General features: G+C 36.7%; 1 protein-coding gene across 3 annotated transcripts in view; it reads left to right on the top strand.

Annotated features, from left to right (window-relative positions):
- Window positions 1-20,477, top strand: part of HPSE2 (heparanase 2 (inactive)) — a 688,711-nt gene that overhangs the window by 142,142 nt on the left and 526,092 nt on the right. The gene's annotated exons all lie outside the window — the stretch shown is intronic.

Here is a 20,477-nt window from a genome sequence, read left to right as displayed (position 1 = left end):
TCCATAATTTTCTTGTATAATCAGAAAATATTATGGAAAAATATGTATTTTATAGTTAACAGCAGTTATATCTAGTATGTGGGTTTTAACAGATGGAGGTATACACTTACACTTGAAAATCATTTTTGGAGAGTAATTAAGGATATGTAAATATATTCAAGATATAATTAAAAGCATAAAAAGTACAACCCTGACTCTCATTATTTTAGTTTAGCTAGGTCAGAAATAAGACTATTGGATCAAAGAGCCAACTTCCTTCCTTTCCTTTTCTTCCTTCCACTCTTAGCATTAACTCTTCTTTTCTGTTGTTTAATTCTAAGACTCCCAGAACTCACTTCCACTAACTTGTTCTTTTTCTCTCTGCTAATGTCCCTAGTTTCGATCTTTCATAACCCATTGTATTGCAATGTGATGATCTTGCTGAAGCTATACTTGGAAAGGCCAAACACAGTATCAAAGTGCAGAGTACCTACCTCCTGCTTCAGAGGGGAAATTACAAATATATATATTTAATATCCTTCATTTGTGTAGATTTTACATGCATTATCATCTTGATTATTCCAATAATCCTGTGAATTGGAAAAGGCAAGTATTCCCATTACAACAGAGGTTCGACGTGATTGGTGTCTTATTAGAGACAGGCAAGAAAGGAAGTAAAACATAGATCTAGATATTTACTCTGTTAGAACAAGAGCATGATCAAATAGGAGTGAAATAACTCTAAAGAAGAGGTAAAGTGCTAGTGGGAATCAGAAGCTTGTGCTTTGAATATTTGATTTGCTACGTCAGACCCCTGCTTCAAGCTATTTTAAAAGATTAGTCAGAGTGGCAAACTCAAATGCCTTTAAAGATTAGACAGGAATTTAAATGAATGGAGCACAGAGTATAGGGTTATAAAGGAGTGGAAACTGCTGAACTAAAGCTCATAATATTCCTCCAAAGACTTTGAAATTAAAAAAAAAAATTAATGCTGTTAATACCAATTAAAGCAAGTCTGTTGGCCATATCCACTTTGTAACTTCTAGATTAGTTGATTTCTTTTCAAGTCTAACATCCTCTTATCCTTTTTGTAACATAGAAAAGTAATTGAATGAATGAGGGAAGCAGTTGGTAGACGGTATTGAATTTATAATATGATTGGATTTTTTTTTTTTTTTTTTTTTTGGGACAGAGAGAGACAGAGCATGAACGGGGGAGGGTCAGAGAGAGAGGGAGACACAGAATCGGAAACAGGCTCCAGGCTCCGAGCCATCAGCCCAGAGCCTGACGCGGGGCTCGAACTCACGGACCGCGAGATCGTGACCTGGCTGAAGTCGGACGCTTAACCGACTGCGCCACCCAGGCGCCCCTAATATGATTGGATTTTTAAAAACTTTTTATTTGAGAACATTTTAGTGATTAATGGTATGCAGGTAGTAACAAAGATAGTACAGAGAGGTCTGGGTATCCTTCATCTAGTTTCCCATATTAGCTACATCTTGCATAAATAACTATAGTACAACATCAAAACCAGGAAATCAACGTTGGTGTGAAGTGTGTGTAAAGTTCAATGTCATTTTATCACATGGGTAGATTTGTGTAACTGTCACCACAATCAAGTTATATAACTAATCACTCCCAAATCTCCTTGTGTTACCTCTTTATAGTCACACTTACTCCTTTGCCCTCCACCCCCAATGTGTATTATGTACCACAGTTTGGTTCATTATTCATCTATTAGAGCACACTTGGGTCATTTCCAGGTTGGGGCTGTTGCAACTAATGTATGAACGGTTGTGTGCAGATTTTTCTGTGGATAGTTTTCTTTCTGGGACAAATACCCAGGAGTGTGATTACTGGGTGGTATGGTGAGTGTATATGTAATTTTTTAAGAAACTGCCAAACTACTTTTCAGAGTAATTGTACCATTTTATATTCTTACCAGTAATTTTTCATTGCATTCTTGCCAGCCTATAGCATTGTCACTACTTTCATTTTAGTTGTTCTAACTGGTATGCAGTGATATCACCATGGTCTTCATTTGCATTTCTCTAATGACAAGTGATGTTGAACATCTTTTCCTGTGCTTATTTGCCATCCATATATCCTTTATGTCTTGTGTTCATTTTCTAATTGGATTGCTTATTTTATTGTTGAGTTACTTTGAACTGTGCATATATCACCTTATATGGCAAAGGGGAATTTAGGTTGTAGGTGGAATTAAAGTTGCTAATGAGATAATTATTCTGAATTACCTGGGTGGACTCGATGTAATTACAGGGATCCATAAAAATGGAAGACCAAAGCAGAAGAGTAAGTCAGAGAGATTAGATGTGATATGAGAAGCAGTCAACCTGTTGTTTGATATAATGGTAGAGGAAAGGGGTAATGAGCCAAGGAATGTGAATAGTCTCCAGATACTGGAAAAGGCAAGGAAATAGATTCTTTTCTAGAGCCTTCTAGAAAGGATTGCAGCCCTGCCAACACCTTCATTTTAGCTCACTGAGACCTATTGCATACTTCTTAGTTCCAGTAATAAATTTGTATTGTTTAAGCCATTTAATTTGTGGTAATTTGTGACAGTAGCACTAGAAAAATTAAATTATATAATATTCTTCTACATCAAAAAGTGTTTATCTATTATAAGAATTTTTAAAAATTTTAAAAAGCAGAGGCATAAATAAATATTAAAACAGATAAACATGAATTTAGAAGAGATGGGGAAGGGAGTATGTATGGATCCTGAGGTACTTAAATGGAATCCTTGGGGTTCCATGATATTCACTTTGAATATTATTTACTTTTTATTGAAGTATAGTTTACAAAGAGTATTATATTAGTTTCAGGTGTACAGCATAGTGATTCAACATTTGTATGTATGAAATAATCAGAATAAATCTAGCTACCACCTGTCATCATACAAAGTTGCTATTCATTATTAACTATATTCTCAATGCTGTATATTGTATCCCCATGTCTTATTTATTTTATAATTGGAAGGTTTACACTTTTTATTCCCTTTCAACTAGAAGATTATTGATTTTAATGCTTGAATAGTGGTGTGTTTTTCTGATTTTGTAGATCTTCAGTTTCTTATGTGCTGATGTTTTTTTTCTCTCCACCTCTTTTCTCAAGCAGTGGGTGAACAGAAGGGGGACCTCATGATCTCAAGAAGAGAACAGGTTGAAGACATTTTCTAAACATTGCCCTATGTGCAAATATGTGTCTGTTGAATCTAGATACAACAGCTGTTTCTCACTTTCTTATGATGTGCTCCAAACATTCAGCAGTATCTATAAAAAACACCTTTAAAATGTCTTATTTATGAAGTGACAAGTGGAGATTAAGATTATTGTGCTTATATTTGAGCCAGATATATGTGGTGTGACTGATGCAGACATTCAAACTAAGGCTAAGAGCCTAGGTTGATTCGTGCATATTTTGTGAATGTTGTGATTGCTCTCATACTTAATAAGGTAGTGGAAATCCCGGGAACAAAAATTACAGACTAATAGCTTGCCATATTTGAACTTCTGGCATTCTCTATAAGTCTAAAAAGTGCTGAGTCTATTCCCTTTTCATTGCTGATAGTCGCCTTTACCTTAGAGATGGACCTACTAACTTAACTGCAAACTCTTTATCCTTGTATTTGAGGGCTTGCACAGCCTTCCCTGTTTTACCTCCTATATATTAACCTATAAAAAACAAAGTATTATAAAAATTTGTTGTCTTCTGATTCCTCAACTGGCTGTATCTTTTCCATTCCATACCTCACTCTACTTAGAACTTTCTCCCATCCTTCCTCCATCCTAGCCTACAGAAAATTCACGCATTTTACAAACCCCAGCTCAAGTTCTGTCTCCTTCCATGAAGTCTCCTTTTATTTCCTCTGAATTGGAAGGAATTTGTCTGTCAGAGAGAGGTTAATTCACATTGCTGTGTAGTATGAAATATATACTCCTTGAGATAAGGACTTTATGAATTATTTTTTTCATTTCTTTAGGACCTAGTATAGAAATTTAGATTCTCAGGAGATATTGCATGAAGTTATATGAAATAACTGTTAGAGTAGAAAAACTAGGACCATTGACATAGATCCACCCACACAGAAAATTCTTCACATTTTAAAACCAGCTTATGGCAACTTGGTATCAATGTTTATATGTGTGTCTTTTATTTTGTATTAATGTGTTTTTATTCCTAACACACAGGTTTCATGTATTTGATAATGGAAATTTCAAAGAAATAGACTACTTAAGAGTAAATAGTATATTAGTCTCCTTGGTAATGTGACTTTAGAACAAAGAAGGGGAAAATTTGACTATTTCTGAGCTCATCTCTTAATTGAAGAACACTCAAGAAATTATTATTCTCTCTTAAGCCTTGCGAGGCCAAGAGGGGGAAGGATGAAGATTCTTCCAAGGTTTCTTGTTCTATTGTAGGCAAATTCTTTCTTGTTGAACACGTTCTTATTTCTCCCTTCAGCTGCTCAAATTAAGCAAAAACTAGCTTTCAAGTGAAACCAGATAGGTCTTCTGTACATAACTCTCATTCCCCCATTTTCATTTATTCAAGAGGAGAGAACAAAAGGTCAGCTTTGACTGTATTAATTCAGCAAATACTCATTCAACATAAATGTATATCATTTATAGATACCTAGAAGGGTGTCTGGCCCAGACATCAGTGACTAAGACAGAGTCCCTGCCCTCATAGTGCAATCATTGTAGTGGGGACATTTTCCAGGTCATTAATCTATATTTTATCATTGAAAGTCCATGCTTTCTTATCTTTCCATTTTTCCCAAATCTTTGCTGACCTCAGCTGCCATAATGGACTTACCTCTACCTTCCTTTGTGACTTCACCTTATTTTTGCTGTTATATAGCACTTAAGAACCCATATTGTCCAGATTCTCAATTCACTGTCATTCTTGATCTTCATATACAAATCATTGCTCTGCATGGTCAGAACTTGGAGCTTGCCATCAAAAGAGACTGAGGACCCCTGCTTCTGACCAAGAAGGAGTAATAGGGACTAGATTTAACTTCCTACCTGAAAACATCTCCAATACTAGGCAAAATAAAAGTTTTGAAAACATAGCACAGGCAACTCAGGACAGTGATCTCTAAGAAAAGGAAACAAATGTGTTAAGTTCTACAGTTATGCCATTATACTGTTTTCAGAGAGTTTTGGACTTCACTGGAAGCAGCAGGAAACCAAGGCTAAGTCCACTGGTTTTCCTGAGATGAGATTGAGTGGGGAGTCCAGGAAAGCCAAGGTGGCCAGAGTTCACATCTGTGCATAGAGAGAGAGCCTCAGAGATATTCAGAGGGTCCCCAGTGAGTTTTTAGCTGACTACTGACCAGCATATGTGTGAATTGAAACTGTCAAAGGCCAGGGAATGTCTGCCTAAAAGAAGAAGGGGGAATAATCTATGGGGTTACCGAGGTCTGGTAATAGCTCATATTCTTACCAGCCATAGTGAAAAATCTCACATTTAATGGGGCATTGGATAAATTACTCTGGTATTGAGCAGTATTACCTCATTGGTGGGGTAAAATAAGTGTTAGGTCAAAGGTTTCTCTGGTCTTGCTTAACAAAACTAAAAAGCAGGCATCAAAAGAATAAAAATGATTCAAAGAGAGAGGAATTCAGGGGAGTGACTGAGTTTTTTATGTGTGTATCAAGGCTCATCCCTGAGATGGGCATGCATGAATCTGATCCTACATACCATATTAAAAACTTTGAGAACTGAACTAAGAGCTAGACCACTGATCCAGTTTTATACTGGCTACTGGGGAAAGCACAAATGTAGAATATATTGAAATAACACTGTAAAGTCTTTAAGAACAGAATTTTCATTGAAATCCTTACCCAAGGAAGACTGGTTTGGACTTGTGGCCTTAAACTCATTTGGGTTGATTGATTACTAAAACAAAAATATCGACATTTTCCATAGGACTGAACAAGACCCAGAGACTTTTTTTTTTTTTAATATATGAAATTTATTGTCAACTTGGTTTCCATACAACACCCAGTGCTCATCCCAAAAGGTGCCCTCCTCAATACCCACCTCCCACCCTCCCCTCCCTCCCACCCCCCATCAACCCTCAGTTTGTTCTCAGTTTTTAACAAGAGACCCAGAGACTTAACGTCATATAATTCAAAATGCCTAGGATATATCCAAAATTACATGGTGTAGAAATAACCAGGAAAATCTCAACTTGCACTGGAAAAAGTAATAGATGCAGATGACAAGACAACACGGAAGTTGGCATTATTTATCAAAGACACTAAAGTAATATTATGATAATGCTACAACAAGTAAAGGTGGACACACAACAAATGGAAGCAAAGGGAAACATAGACTGTCACAGTAAAGAAATAGAAAATATAAAGCAGAAACAAATGGAAATTTTAGAACTGACAAATATAATCAGTGAAATAAACTCATTTTAGTGGCTTAGTAGCAGAGTGAGATGGCAGATGAAAGTGTCGGTGAATATGTAGATAGATCAAGAGAAATTATCTAATCTGAACAAAAGAGAGACCAAAATTTGAAAAAAATGATTTAACAGATCCTCAGGGATCGGACAGTCAATACCAAAATATCTAACATTTGTTTCATCTGAATCTCAGAGGGAAAGGAAGAGAAGTACAGTTCCAAAAAATATTTAAAGAAATAATGTCTGAGATGTATCAGAATTTTTGAAAGACATAATCCTGCAGATTCAAGAAGCTTAGAGAATTTTAAATAGTATAAATTCAAGGAAGCTACATTGGATGCGTTATCTGCTGAAAATGAAAAGCAAAGAAAAAAACTTCAAAGCAGTCAGAGAAAAATTATGTATTCTTTACAGGAGATCTACAATTTAAATAATTGAAGATTTCTTATCAGAAACCATGGTGGCCAGAAAGAAGTGGGACAGCATTATAAAAGAACTGCTAACTGCAAATTTTTTATCAGGTGAAAATATCCTTCAGAACTAAGGTGAAAGAATGGTGTTCTCAGAAAAAAACTAGAAGAATTCATTTCTAGGAAACCTCTTCTAAAGGAATTTCTAAAATAAGTTCTTCAGGCAGAAGAAAATTGGAAAGACCAGAAATGAAAGAAGAGCAGCAGAAATGGTAAATTTATGTTCTGTGTATTTTACCACAATAAAAAAATATAAAAGGATGAAGGTAGTTATATTGTAAAAACACTAATAAAAAGAAAGTTGGAGAAGTTACATTAGTATTAGACAAAATGGAGTTCGGAGAAAAGATTACCAAGGACAGAGAAAGATATTACTTAATGGTAAAAGGATCAGTTCATCAAGAGAACATAACAGTCCTAGATTTGTAGGCACCTAACAATAGAACTTCAAAATACATGGAGCAAAAAGTCAATAGGTACATTATTTAGGAAAGTTACATTTAAAATTATTGTATTTATGTAAAATTGTACAAAAGGTAGACCAATTTACAGCAATCAGATGAATGGTTGCCTGGGTACAAGAAAGTAGGTTTACCAAGGGACATAAGAAAACTTTCAGGGGTGATGGATATGCTCATTATCTTGATTGTAGTGGTCATTTCCTATGTATGTACATATTATAAAATTTATCAAATTGTGTATTTTAAATATATATATGTATATTGTTTATTATATATTAGGCTTCAATAAAGCTATATAGAAACTTAAAAGAGATAGACTCTAATGAGATTTAATCTTACACACTCATCTTAGTTTATAGACTCCAAATTTCTCCCTATTCCTACCATTCTTCCCTACCAAATCTTCTGTTTACCTTTTTTGGATCTCTGGAATCTTGATGCCTTGAAGCTCCTTCTTTGTTTTTGTATAGCCCCTTTCTGGCCATACATCAAGGAAAGTCAGAGTACTGAGGGAAGTTCTCAAATGTCTGACCTTACCATTACAGCTGAGAAACTACAATCTAATCTCAAGGGAGAGAGTGTGAGAGGGACAGATATTTAAAAAATTTGTTTAAGATCTTGAATCTTGAAATCACAAAACTACCAGTTATTTATAAACTTGGTCTACTGCAAGTAAGCCAATCCCCCCAACTCCCCCCCCCCCAAAAAAAAACCCCAAACATATGAAAAGATGCTCAATATCATTAGTCATTAGGAAAATTCAAATAAAACCCCAAAGAGATTCTACTTCATGCTCACTAGGATGGCCATAATAATAATTTTCAAAATGGAAAATAACAAGTGTTTGCAAGGATGTGGAGATTCTGGAATCCTTATATAGTTCTAGGAAATTGTATGCTTATGGTCTGAATGTGTGATGTGATATCTTTGGGATGTGCTCTGTGGTTTGTTTTAGTTGATGTCATGTGTGCTTGTATTTGTGTTCATAAAATGATCATAGAAAGGCTTTGTAAGTAAGTGCTGCCTCTAGGACATTGTAAATTTGTGAGTAATGTAAAAGAGAGAGCCCAGGCAAGTGTTAGGACTCTAGAAGAATCCTAGAAAGAAAAAAGTATTCAGAAGATTGTAAGTTTGACCCTTGTACAACATGGATTTGAGCTGTGTGAGTCCACTTATACATGGATTTTTCTGGATAAATACAATACAGGACTGTAAATATATTTTCCTTATGATTTTAATAACATTTTCTTTTCTCTAGCTTACTTTATTGTAAGAATGTAGTACATAATAAATAAAATATAAAATATGTGTTAATTGACTTTATATTATTGGTAAGGCTTCTGGATCAATAGTAAGTGATTAGTAGTTAAGTTTTTAAGAAGTCAAAAGTTACACACATAATTTTGACAGTGCAATGGTGGGAGGAAGGGTCAGTGCACTTAACCTGCATTGCTCATGGGTCAACTTTAATTAATTGGAAGAGTAAAGTTGTGTATTCATAGAATCTTACTAACTAATTAACACTTCTATGAATATTCTGAACCTTGAAAAAGATTTTACCATATGCAGTCTCATTGATTCTTATAACACCTCAGTGATGTAAGTGGCATTATCCTTTTTTTTTTTAAGTTGCAATATCCTTATTTCATGAGGGAAAAAAACTACTTACATTTCATTGCATGTAATGCTAACCTTCTGAATTTTTTGCTTGGCTAAAAATCACTTAATGCTACCAAAATCAGCAAGAGATGATCCTTTTCCAACTGAGTTTTCTCTACTTTTCCTTGAAGGATAAGGTCATTCCTAAGTCTTCTAGAACTTTTGAAGTTCAAGGTAAACACTTGACCCTATCCCTAAAATGCTTCTGGGATTACAAAGCAATTGGAAAATAAATGTTGATTTGAAGACTACTACTGTTGCTGAGAGAAAACAATACAGAGCCAGACACCTTGGGGCTCATGGAGTGAGACCTTCAGGATAGGATGTGTAGAGGTAATGGGCAGGCCATTGTGTGTCCACTATGATATGTACTATGTCGGGTACAGATAGAGAGAAAAAGGCTGCTGTGGAATGTGAACTTATAGGTATGGATGATTTGATAGTGATTTTCACTCTATGTAATCCTTGGCTGTGTTATTTTCAGTTGATGTTTTCTCATCTATAAAATAGAGATAATGATAGTGTCTTTCTCAAAAAACTTGTCTTGAGGATGAAAAAAGATCATGCATTACAAATCAGTTAATGTCAGACCTGATGTAGACTAAACAATTGGTACATATTAGCTATTAATATGAATAAATCATCATGATGAAGGCAAAGATTACATACACTAGTAGTTTAAAATCTGTTAGAGAACACTTGGAAGTGGTGGGAAGACAGGCACAGAACGCTTTTAGGTAGACAGGAAAGATTTGGGGGAAAGAAAGACTCATATGGGAAAATTTCCATGAATGGACATTAGGAAGACCAGCTGTGTAGTCTGATCCGAATTAAAGGACAGGTCTTAGAAGAATAAGAGAGGAAATATCTCTACATCTAAGTAATCATGAAACAATGAGATAAAGCATTCTCTGGACTTAGGGGTGGGAGTGGAAGGAAAGAAGAGTGGCCCTAGGAAAGGAAGTAGACACTTTTGGGTGGCTCAGCTGGTTAAGCATCCAACTCTTGATCTCAGCTCAGGTCGATCTCAGGGTTGTGAGTTCAACCTCCACCTTGGGCTCCATGCTGGGCATAAAGTCTACTTAAAAAAAGGAAAGAAAGTGATAGCCTATAGAAGTCTTATCTGTGCATTCATCTTATCAGGCTGCGTTAGGTAAGGAAATTTTGTTTTTGCAAAAAATTTATTCTAGATCATCAGACATTGTAATTAAATAGAATCAGAATTATTTTAAAATTTTTTAACATTTATTTGTTATTGAGAGACAGAGCATGAGCAGGGGAGGGGTAGAGAGAGGGGAAGACACAGAATGTGAAGCAGGCTTCAGGCTCTGAGCTGTCAGCACAGAGCCCAACACGGGGCTTGAACTCACAAACTGTGAGATCATGACCTGAGCTGAAGTCAGTCGCCTAACCAACTGAGCCACCCAGGCGCCCCATAAAAATAATCAGAATTTAATAAATAGATGTTTATTTAGCACCTCTTACATGTAAAACAATGTCTTATGTAACTTTGTTAATCTTGATATATTCATGTAAGACAAAGCCCATATTCTTCAGGAGCTTGCTTGAATAAGCAAATGGATATGCAATGCAGATGACCAGTTTTGGATAAGAGGTACGAAAGGAATTGATGAGGAAGGAATACATTCTTTCAGAGTCATGATCTAAAGAAGAAAAATACCAGAAATCATTCCTGTTTCCTGAGTGTTGTTGGTAATAGAAAATGATTAGGATAAAATGTTAGGGGATCTTATTTTGGGAGACTTTCCAATTTGTTTATTCACATGCTCTCTCTGCTGGAGATGGTTACACTTTGAGCACTGTATTGGTTTGTTATTGTTATGTTACAAATGACTCCAAAATTCAGTGGCTTTAAATAGCAAATATTTATTATAGTTTTTAAGTCTGAGAGTCAGCTTCCCGTAGGTTAGCTGATCTAGGTTGGGCTTGTCCTAGGCATCTCTGCTCTTTGGACTAGTGAGCTAAGCTGAACATGTTTTTAATGTGATAGCAAAATAGAAGATAGCAGGTGGAAACATGCAAGAGCTCTTAAGGCCTATGTTCAAGTCACTGTCATTTCAGTCTCATTCAGTTGGCCACAGAAAATCACATGGCCAACCAAACCTAGGGCCAAGAGGTAGGGAAGTACACTTGACCCATGGAGGTGAAGGAGAGTGAGTGAAAATTTCTGAACACTTATCTAATCTATTAGCCACAAGCTCTGAGAACACTGAAAAAGGTTTGTCACAAATCCAAATAGTTTGGGGCCCATTACACTGATTTCTACCATGTAAGTCATGCCCTTAGGGTAGAATCAGAATTTTGAGCAAACCTTTCTATTTACATAGCAAGTTCAAATTCATGAAAACATGTATGTTATTTCAGAACCACTTATTATTTTAAGAAGAGTTTATCATTCCTAAATGAAAGGCCGAATACATGATATGGCAATCCCAGGTTAACATTTTCTAGGAATGAATAGATGGGAATGATTTCCATTTGATTTAATACAGAAGAAATTCTGAAATATAGTTAATCCTCAGGAGCCATTTTGGGCCCTCGATGCATGACGTATTTCTTTGTCTTCTGTTAAAGGATGGGGATATCGGAAGAATGGCTTCTACATCCTTTTCTTTTTCTAAAATCTAGATTCTACACTAAGAAGGAAACTAGTTTTTTTTTTTTTTTTTTGACATCGGATGGAAAACTGATTATTTTGGTTGCTTCTATAATTTTCTCTCATTCCAAAAGCCTAGAAGATTGGAATTGATTACTACTTTGCCTTTAACATAACTAGATTTGAAAGCATTTGCCAGCTAGTATTTGGCAGTGGTTAGAAAATGCCTCAGTTGATACAGCTTCTAGTTTCACTTATGATTTGGTTTGGGTATGTGGCAGTTACTATCAGTTTCCCACCTAAAAGCCATTCCTGCCCTTCTTCCTTTCTAAAAGGGCCTCACTTTTGTTCAGGGATAGGCAGCTATATGCCTCAGGGGAAACTGATTCCTTCCCAACCTTCTGTAGGTAGATCTGAATTACTTTTAATAAATCATGGTAATTCTAATCTCTTGACCAGCGATTGACTTGGTAATGGCCAATGCAATATAAATGGAAGGCTACTGGCAGGCTCTGGGAAAGGTTTCTGAGAAAAACAGTCCGTTTTCTGCCTTTAGACACAACTGTGTGAGGAAGCAATGCCTGCGGCTGCTGCAGTCATTTTGCCACCATTAAAGAACAGGCAGGTGTGAGGACAAAAACCTATACTCTAAGGTCAGCAGGGCCGAAATTGGAGAGGATTTGCATCATTAAAGATAATCACTGAGCCACTGAATTAATAAAACCTAAAAACACCCCACTTCAAGACTTCTTATGTAAGATATTGTTTTTCTTTTGTTTGCTTCTGAAAATGCCCTGATTGATTGAAAGTAGGACTCTGTAGTGAGATGCCCTACATCTTGCCCTGCCTTGACCTTCAAGGAGGCAATAAATATGGTGATCAGGAACATGGATTTTGAAATGCGCCAGACCTATGTTTAAATCCTGGCTCTTGCCCTTTGTTAGCTGAGTAACTTTAAGCTTTCTTTTTTTATCATCTGTGAAATGGGAATAATAATATTAGCTATCTTATAGGTTTATTCGGATTAAGTAAGATAATGCATTTGCAGCCTTAACACAGTATCTATCACAAACTAAGTACTCGCTAAATTCTTATTATTTATTAATGTTCGAAAATCCACTGTCTACACCATTTGTGCATTGAGCAAATATTGATTAGACACATAGTTTGTAAATTGAGTGTTGGGGACAGCTTGCTTTTCTCTTCTGGAGACAGAAATCTAAGCTGTGAGAGGAGTTATATTTATGGGAGAAAGTTTTATAGTTTACAAGAAATTGTAAAGCTCTTAATGGAGGGATCGGATAGCTAAGAGTTCTTTATTCTGTGTCCTTTTTTCCTTCTCTAGGGGAGGAGGAGTTGGACTACCCAGTCCTGCTACTCTGACTTTTGAGATGATGCTTCAGAGGACTTTGGCTGCGCTCTCCTAGCCAAGTAGCACACTCCTATGCCATAGTTGGTTGTTCTAGTTTGCCATGTCATGTCCAGGCTATGTTCACTATTCCTTAAGCTGAACTGAGTCACCCTTTTCAGCCAGTATTTAAGACAGAAGTTGGTGGTTATTCTAGAAAATCACTTAGAATGTCACCTTTCACCTACCTCCTTTTCTTTGAGGGTAGATTATCCCTAAAGCTAAGCTATGTGGACACTGCCATCTTCTACTTTTACTGGTGTAGTCTTTTTTTTTTTTTTTTTTTTTAATTTATTTTTGGGACAGAGAGAGACAGAGCATGAACGGGGGAGGGGCAGAGAGAGAGGGAGACACAGAATCGGAAACAGGCTCCAAGCTCTGAGCCATCAGCCCAGAGCCTGACGCGGGGCTCAAACTCGCAGACCACGAGATTGTGACCTGGCTGAAGTCGGACGCTCAACCGACTGCGCCACCCAGGCGCCCCTTTACTGGTGTGGTCTTATGTGTTCTTTACAAAAGCTTAGGATACCTCCATCATGATGTCACCTGTAGGCACCCATCCTCACCTATGCCCCTTAAAGCATAAACATACATCTATCCTGCCCTTCCAGGTATGCCTCAGCAAAAAGCAAAACATTGTATGGTTGTGGTAGGAGGTAAAAGGCTTGGAATATCCTTCTCTAGAGAAGCTGGTATAAGACTGCCTTGGAAACAGAATGTCAGGTCATCTTTCAGTCCAGGGGAAGCACCCTGAAATGCACTGGGGTACAGAGTGAAAGAGAACTGTACTGGAAGCTAGGACACTGGCATTTTACAAAAGACTCCCTTCAGGACCTTAGGAAGTCACCTGTCCTTTCCATGTCTGTTTATTCTGCCCCAGTTAATAACTATACATTAACTTCATAATAACTTATTTAACAATAATGAATATTTAATTTATGAGTTATACATTTATTTGGATAATTATTTAATGTTTTATTATATAATTAAGTGCTTCCAAAAGATCAGGGACCATGTCTAGTTCTATTAGTTATTGTAACAATAGCACAATTCCTAAATTACAGTAAGTGCTCAAAAATGATTATGTATTTAAAAATTTTTTTAATGTTTATTTTTGAGAGAGAGAGAGGCAGATTGCAAGCAGGGGAGGGGGGCTGGAGCAGAGAGAGACGAAGACACAGAGTCAGAAGCAGGCTCCAGGCTTTGAGTTGTCAGCACAGAACCCAACACAGGGCTCAAACCCACAAATGGTGAGATCATGACCTGAGCTGAAGTCAGTTGCTTAACCGACTGAGCCACCCAGGTGCCCCAAAAATGATTATTACTGAAGAAATGATTTTATAATATGAATAGGCTCTGAGAGAGGATCCCTAAAGGTCCCTTCCTGTCCTATAAATAAAGGGAAAATTCTATTTCCTCATGCCCTCCTTAATGTGAAACTGAATAATGGTTTCTTGAGGAGTACAGATGCCATTATATTTCAGTTCCTGAAGCATCAAGATACTGGAGGCACTGGAAAGAACTTTTGAGGAAAATATGGCTATTTAAACTTGAGAAGAGTGAATTTGGCAAAGCTTGAGACTGTATGTATGTCTGTTCTTAAAGACCAATGTAGGATCATATAAAGATAAGATTATTACCTTGGACTATTTGGTCTGAATCAGGAATAAGAGAAAGTCCACAATTTTTCATGTGTTGAAATAAATTTGGGAACTTCCATAAAGTAATTGGGAAACTGAAGAATTCTGTAGGAAAAATTGACTCCTATATGTGAGATGCCTCTGATACAGGGACATCTTGAAGTAATATGCAACTCTTGATGACACCTCTTCAACACTTAGTAAATCTGACCTTTCCTTTCATCTGTCATTATGCTGAATCACATGGCCCAGCAAGCAGCTAACACATTGCAACCAAACTTCCCAATTGCCGGCTGGGAACATGTGCTCTCTCAACTTGATTAGTGATATTACCAGTGTTTAAACCCATTTCCTGTCACCTTGGAGGGTGGAGGTTACTTGACAGGAAGTCATTCTGCTGTCATCCAGCAGGGCTGCCAGTGCAATTCTTTAAACTTACCGGTGAGTAGAAAGAGGCAGCCAGCTTTACGCTGGTCTAAAGCTTTTGCACATGTTGAGTAAAGAAGGCATTTAGCATGTCATGGAAGTACCTAGTTTTGATACTAATGGAATCTGCATTTCCTTGAGATTTTTAAGTTCTCAAAGGTTTTGGCAAATGCTGACATGGAAACTGTTTCAGTTAAAAATGAGCTTATTTTGTGCTTAAAGGGTCATTTTGCATTAGCTGTGTCTTCAAGTAGATTTTGAAAAATCACCTCTTTGGGGAGTGGGCAAAAAAAGAAGTCCCAAGAGGCAGCACATTTCCTCTAATAAATTTAAGCAACTTTTTCTTTGTATTGAAGATATTATTTGTCATACATTTTCCTTGTCATACTGAGCATTCCCAGACCATCATTTAAAACAGATTGGTAATTTGGCCCTTAATTTTGGCACCTGTACATCTTTTAAAGCTCTGGTCTGTGTTTGGAGACTTAACTACTCTGTAAGTTAATACCCTTTTAGGGCCTAAACACTACCATTAACAGCAAATTGGCCTCTCAGGATGCTGGATAGAACCATTTTTTATATTTATTTGTTTAATCTTTATTAGCCAAAGGTTGTCCAACAGCTCTAAGGGAGTGAATTGCCCATGAGGCTTGGAGGCATGTTAAATCTTTCCCTATAACTTCAGGGTTAGGACCATTGTAAGTACTTTGGGCTGCTTGTGATTGCAACCTCCGTTTCTAGGCAGCCTTGAAAACCCAGCCATAGGTTGCTCACATTCTCTCATCTGTTGGTCTAGTAGGTCTTAAATTTTCAGAGCCAGAGGAGACCTCAGAGATCATCTGGTCAAACCACTTATTTCACACATAGGGAAACTGAAGTTCAAAGAAGGGAAGTGATTATGTAGGCGCCTATTCCATCTACTTTTCCTCCTCACTAGAACTAACTCATCCTCTGCTAGGGAGGAAGACTCTACAGTTAAAGAGGCTTCATTCCACATAAAATCTGGGTATGCTTGTTTTAGGACAAGACCTAAGCACAGTACCTGGCATGAAGTAGGTACTTAAAAATGTGTACTAAAAGCATATATCAAAATGCTTTAAAGATTCCAGTCTAATGAAAAGTAACATTCTATTGAAGGAAGAGCATTTTACATTAAGAGTCCAGATTTTAAACCCTAGTAGTAGCTCATCCAAACACAAGTGATGATTGTTGAGTTGTCAGTATTCTGAAATTGTGCAGTTAGCCATTCATCCTCATGGAAGTTTTCTGTTTATTTTGAAATATTAGACTAATTTTTTGCTGATTCTTGGCTGGTAGGGGTTGGGATGAGAAAAGAATCCTAGATTCCTAGAGTTGGATCGCTTCTTAGAGGTCTAGGCCTCATCTAGGCCAATCTATCAAAGCCCTGCTTAATTTCCCTTTGTAAAAGGGAACTTGCCAAATTGTTAACCAGGTTTTGCTTAAAGCACTTCCAGGATAGGGCAGCTCCTCATACCATGAGATGGTCCAGCCATCTTTGAACAGACTTAGAAAGCTATGCCTTTGAAGAAAAGTTCCTATCTTTAGCAATATCTTGCATCCTTTAAAATTTCTGCCCATTGGTGGTAGGCCTGATCTATGGAATCAGAAAAGTCAAATCTAATTCTTTCACAAGTCGGCAATTCATAAGTTGGCTTTATTCCCCAAGCTTGGAGGGTATATTGTTAACATTATTCCTGCTTCTAAGGGAAGATGAAGATTCCTAAACAGACTGATTCTGTAGTTACTTTTCTTCAAAAGTATGTTTTATATTTACTTTTTTTAATGTTTTGTGCTTACCGATTTTCAAAGTGGTAGCTAATGAACACATTTACTTTCCTTCCTAGTCTTTTGGCCTTCCAAAATGATGGTTGCTTTATGTTTTTGTTTGTTACTTTCAGTATTGACAAGTATCATTTGATGTCCTCTATAAGCAGAGTAAAGAATTTCATTCCCCCCCAAATCTCACTCCGTTTTGAATTCTTTCTTTTTTTAAAAAAATTTTTTTTTTACATTTATTCATTTTTGAGAGACAGAGACAGAGCACAAGCAGGGGAGGGGCAGAGAGAGAGGGAGACATAGAATGAGAAGCAGGCTCCAGGCTCTGAGCTGTTAGCACAGAGCCCGATGTGGGGCTTGAACTCATGAGCTGTGAGGTCATGACCTGAGCCGAAGTTGGATGCCTAACCGACTGAGCCACCCAGGCGCCCTGAATTATTTCTTTATGGGAGATCAGCTGTGGTCACAAAAGAGAGGATTCTATTTTTTTTATTTGTATATTTTCTTTATTCCTTCAATGTTTTCTTCTAGACTTTTATATTTTTTTCTAAAATCACTATGAGCATGGATTAGTCTTTTGGAGATACAAACATTATTAATGTATATTTAGTACCTATTATTTTTTAAAATTAATTTGTTGTCAAATTGGCTAACATACATCTATGTGTGTAAAGTGTGCTCTTGGTTTTTGGAGTAGATTCCCGTGGTTCATTGCTTACATACAACACCCAGTGCTCATTCCAACAAGTGCCCTACTCAATCCCCATCACCCATTTTCCTCTCTCTCCCACCCCCCATCAGCCCTCAGTTTGTTTTCTGTATTTAAGAGTCTCTTATGGTTTGCCTCCCTTCTTCTCTGTTTGTAACTTTTTTTTCTCCCCTTCCCTTCTCCCATGGTCTTCTGTTAAGTTTCTCAAGATCCACATATGAGCGGAAACATATGATATCTGTCTTTCTCAACTGACTTATTTCACTTAGCATAACACCTTCCAGTTCCATCCACATTGCTGCAAATGGCATGATTTCATTCTTTCTCATTGCCAAATAGTATTCCATTATATATATAAACTATACCTTTATCCATTCATCAGTTGATGGACATTTAGGCTCTTTCCATAATTTGGCTATTGTTGAAAGCACTGCTATAAACATTGGGCACATGTGTCCCTATATGTCCCTATGTGTTCCTATATGATTCAGCACTCAACAGAGAGGATCTAAAGGTCTGTCATTAAGAATTAATCTTTGGGTAATTTTTTTTCTGTCCAAAATAAGTGAATGAATAGACAATAAGAGTGTATCACTCCACTGCTCAAAAAATTTCAATCGACCATGACTGTCTTCCACTTATGTCTAAATGTCACAGTGCTACTCACAGTGTGATCCACAGATAGGCAGCATCAACATTACCTAGGAGATTATTGGAAATGAATTCCTGGGCCCCACCCAGACCTTTGTGATCAGAATCTCTGGTCCCAAAACTATCTGTTCTAGTAACTTCTCAGGGGATTCCTATGCACAGTAAAGTTGGAGATATAGTGGTATAAACTTCTTAGACTGACATTCAGTATCTACTGAAATGTCCAAACAATCTTTCTTTCTCTTGCCTATCTACTCTTAAGCTTTGTTCAAAATCAAATATTCAATATTCCATCATAGAACCTTAAGTTACTTTTCTACCAAGTTTTACTTACACCATTCACTTGACTATGAATATCTTTACTGCCTTTTAAAATTAAGGTCCAACTCAAATGTGTCCTTTTCTATAAAGATATCAGAAAGTCCTGAACTATAAGTGGCTCTTCCTATTTTTTTGAACTGTCATAGCAACTTGCATCTCCCTGCACATTGCATTCTTTTCTAAATTAGAGGTATTATATATCATTTCTCCAAGCTTCTATCTACCTCCCTATTCCACACTGACTTAAGGAGAGGTCTCTTTTTTAACTTTCCATAAGCCTGTATTCAGAGATTAGAAAATGTTGAGTAAATGCAGTGATCTGCTATGAATGGAAAGGCAACATACTCAGAATTTAGACATCTGGGTCCATGTCTAAGTTTTGCCATCAGTCATTTTGATTTCTTTGAGCAAGTCTCTTTGTTTCTCAGAAAGTCACTGTTCTCATCAATAAAGTAAAAGGGCTGGTCTAAATGGTTGTTTCCCAAACAATGGTCTATAGATGAATGTCAGTCTTTGATGAAGTTTTTAGCAACTTAGGATGAAATGACAAAATAAGAAAAATGTGAGTTTTAATGAGGCTGCATCTATTTAATTTTTGAGTTCCAGCTTATGTCTTTCCCACATTTCTGTTATTTAAATGTCTATAACATTATGAAACAGTACTCGTAATTGATGGTAGTTGCCATGTTAAATGTCTTCATTTTGCTAAAGCAAATGACTATGAGAAAATGAACAACACTGTTTTGGTGCCCTCATTAATTATTTTTTTGAAATGTTACTGGTCCATGAAATCCATACATATGTGAATCACTGGCTTAGATGCTCTCCAGATCTCCTCACAGGGTTAGCATTCTGTAGTCTGTGAATTGTAGTTGGATCAGGCTTGGACATGAAACCCCAGTGGAGTACCCAGGTGCTACAGAACTGAAGTTCGGAATCCTACAAGAGACTGACTGCATTGTCCCTGTGTTTCACTGTATAATCAGTACTTCAGGATGGTAGCAAGGATATGTGGCTGCTAGTAACCATGTTCTGGAGGGAGGCTGAAAGCTGGCCCTGGTGCTTGGAACTCTTTTAAGATCCTTCAGAACATCTCTAAAAGCATTTACACTGAAAAACTGCATAATTGAACCAAAGTGGAAATTTTCACAATTCCCCCAACCCTTGAAAAAAGTTTTTGATTCATATTTGACAGGGCTAGAGCTTCCAGGTATAAGTTAAGGAAGTGGTATCAGTAGCAATTCTTCTAAAATGATGCATGTTTTCAGATATAGGACTGAATTTTATTGCAATAATAAAGGGACCATTTAAGAAAAGCTTATCAAACTGTCTTCAAGATTGCTTCATTCTATTTCCATTTCAGTTGCCATATCTGTTACAGTCCCCCAAGCACTGAGTCTTGCTGCTTTAGTATTCAAGCAGACTGACTCAAGAGGCTTTCTGTATCTAATTTTACAGTAGCATATCTCTCGATTATTAACACATTAAAGGCAATATACTTCTAGCATAGAAATCTGATACTAATTGGCTTTGGGATATTTTATTTAAAAAACATTTTCCAAATGGGGCTGTGAATTGTTAAGTTTCTTTATTCAGGACTAAAGAAAACATTAATTCTGCCAGGAAAAGTTTGTCTAGCAGGGCAGAAATATTAGAGTCTTGGAGTTTACCTGTCAATCTTATATTTTCATGTCCTTTGCCTAGAAACAAGCCTACAAGCTAATTGACTTCTGTTCCTTTCCTCTTGGCCTCTCATTTTTCTGAACATGGAGACTCAAATTAAAACAAAGATAAAATTCCAGGGGAAGCTGGCATTGATCAAGGTTTGGATTAAATTAAATTAAGTGCTTTTTATTGAACTCAGCAGTATTAGTTATTAAAACCAGAAGGCTTT

This window comes from Neofelis nebulosa, chromosome 13 (genome assembly GCF_028018385.1).
Source record: "Neofelis nebulosa isolate mNeoNeb1 chromosome 13, mNeoNeb1.pri, whole genome shotgun sequence".
In the NCBI taxonomy this organism is placed as follows: domain Eukaryota; kingdom Metazoa; phylum Chordata; class Mammalia; order Carnivora; family Felidae; genus Neofelis; species Neofelis nebulosa.
This window is presented reverse-complemented; position numbering and strand designations above follow the sequence as displayed.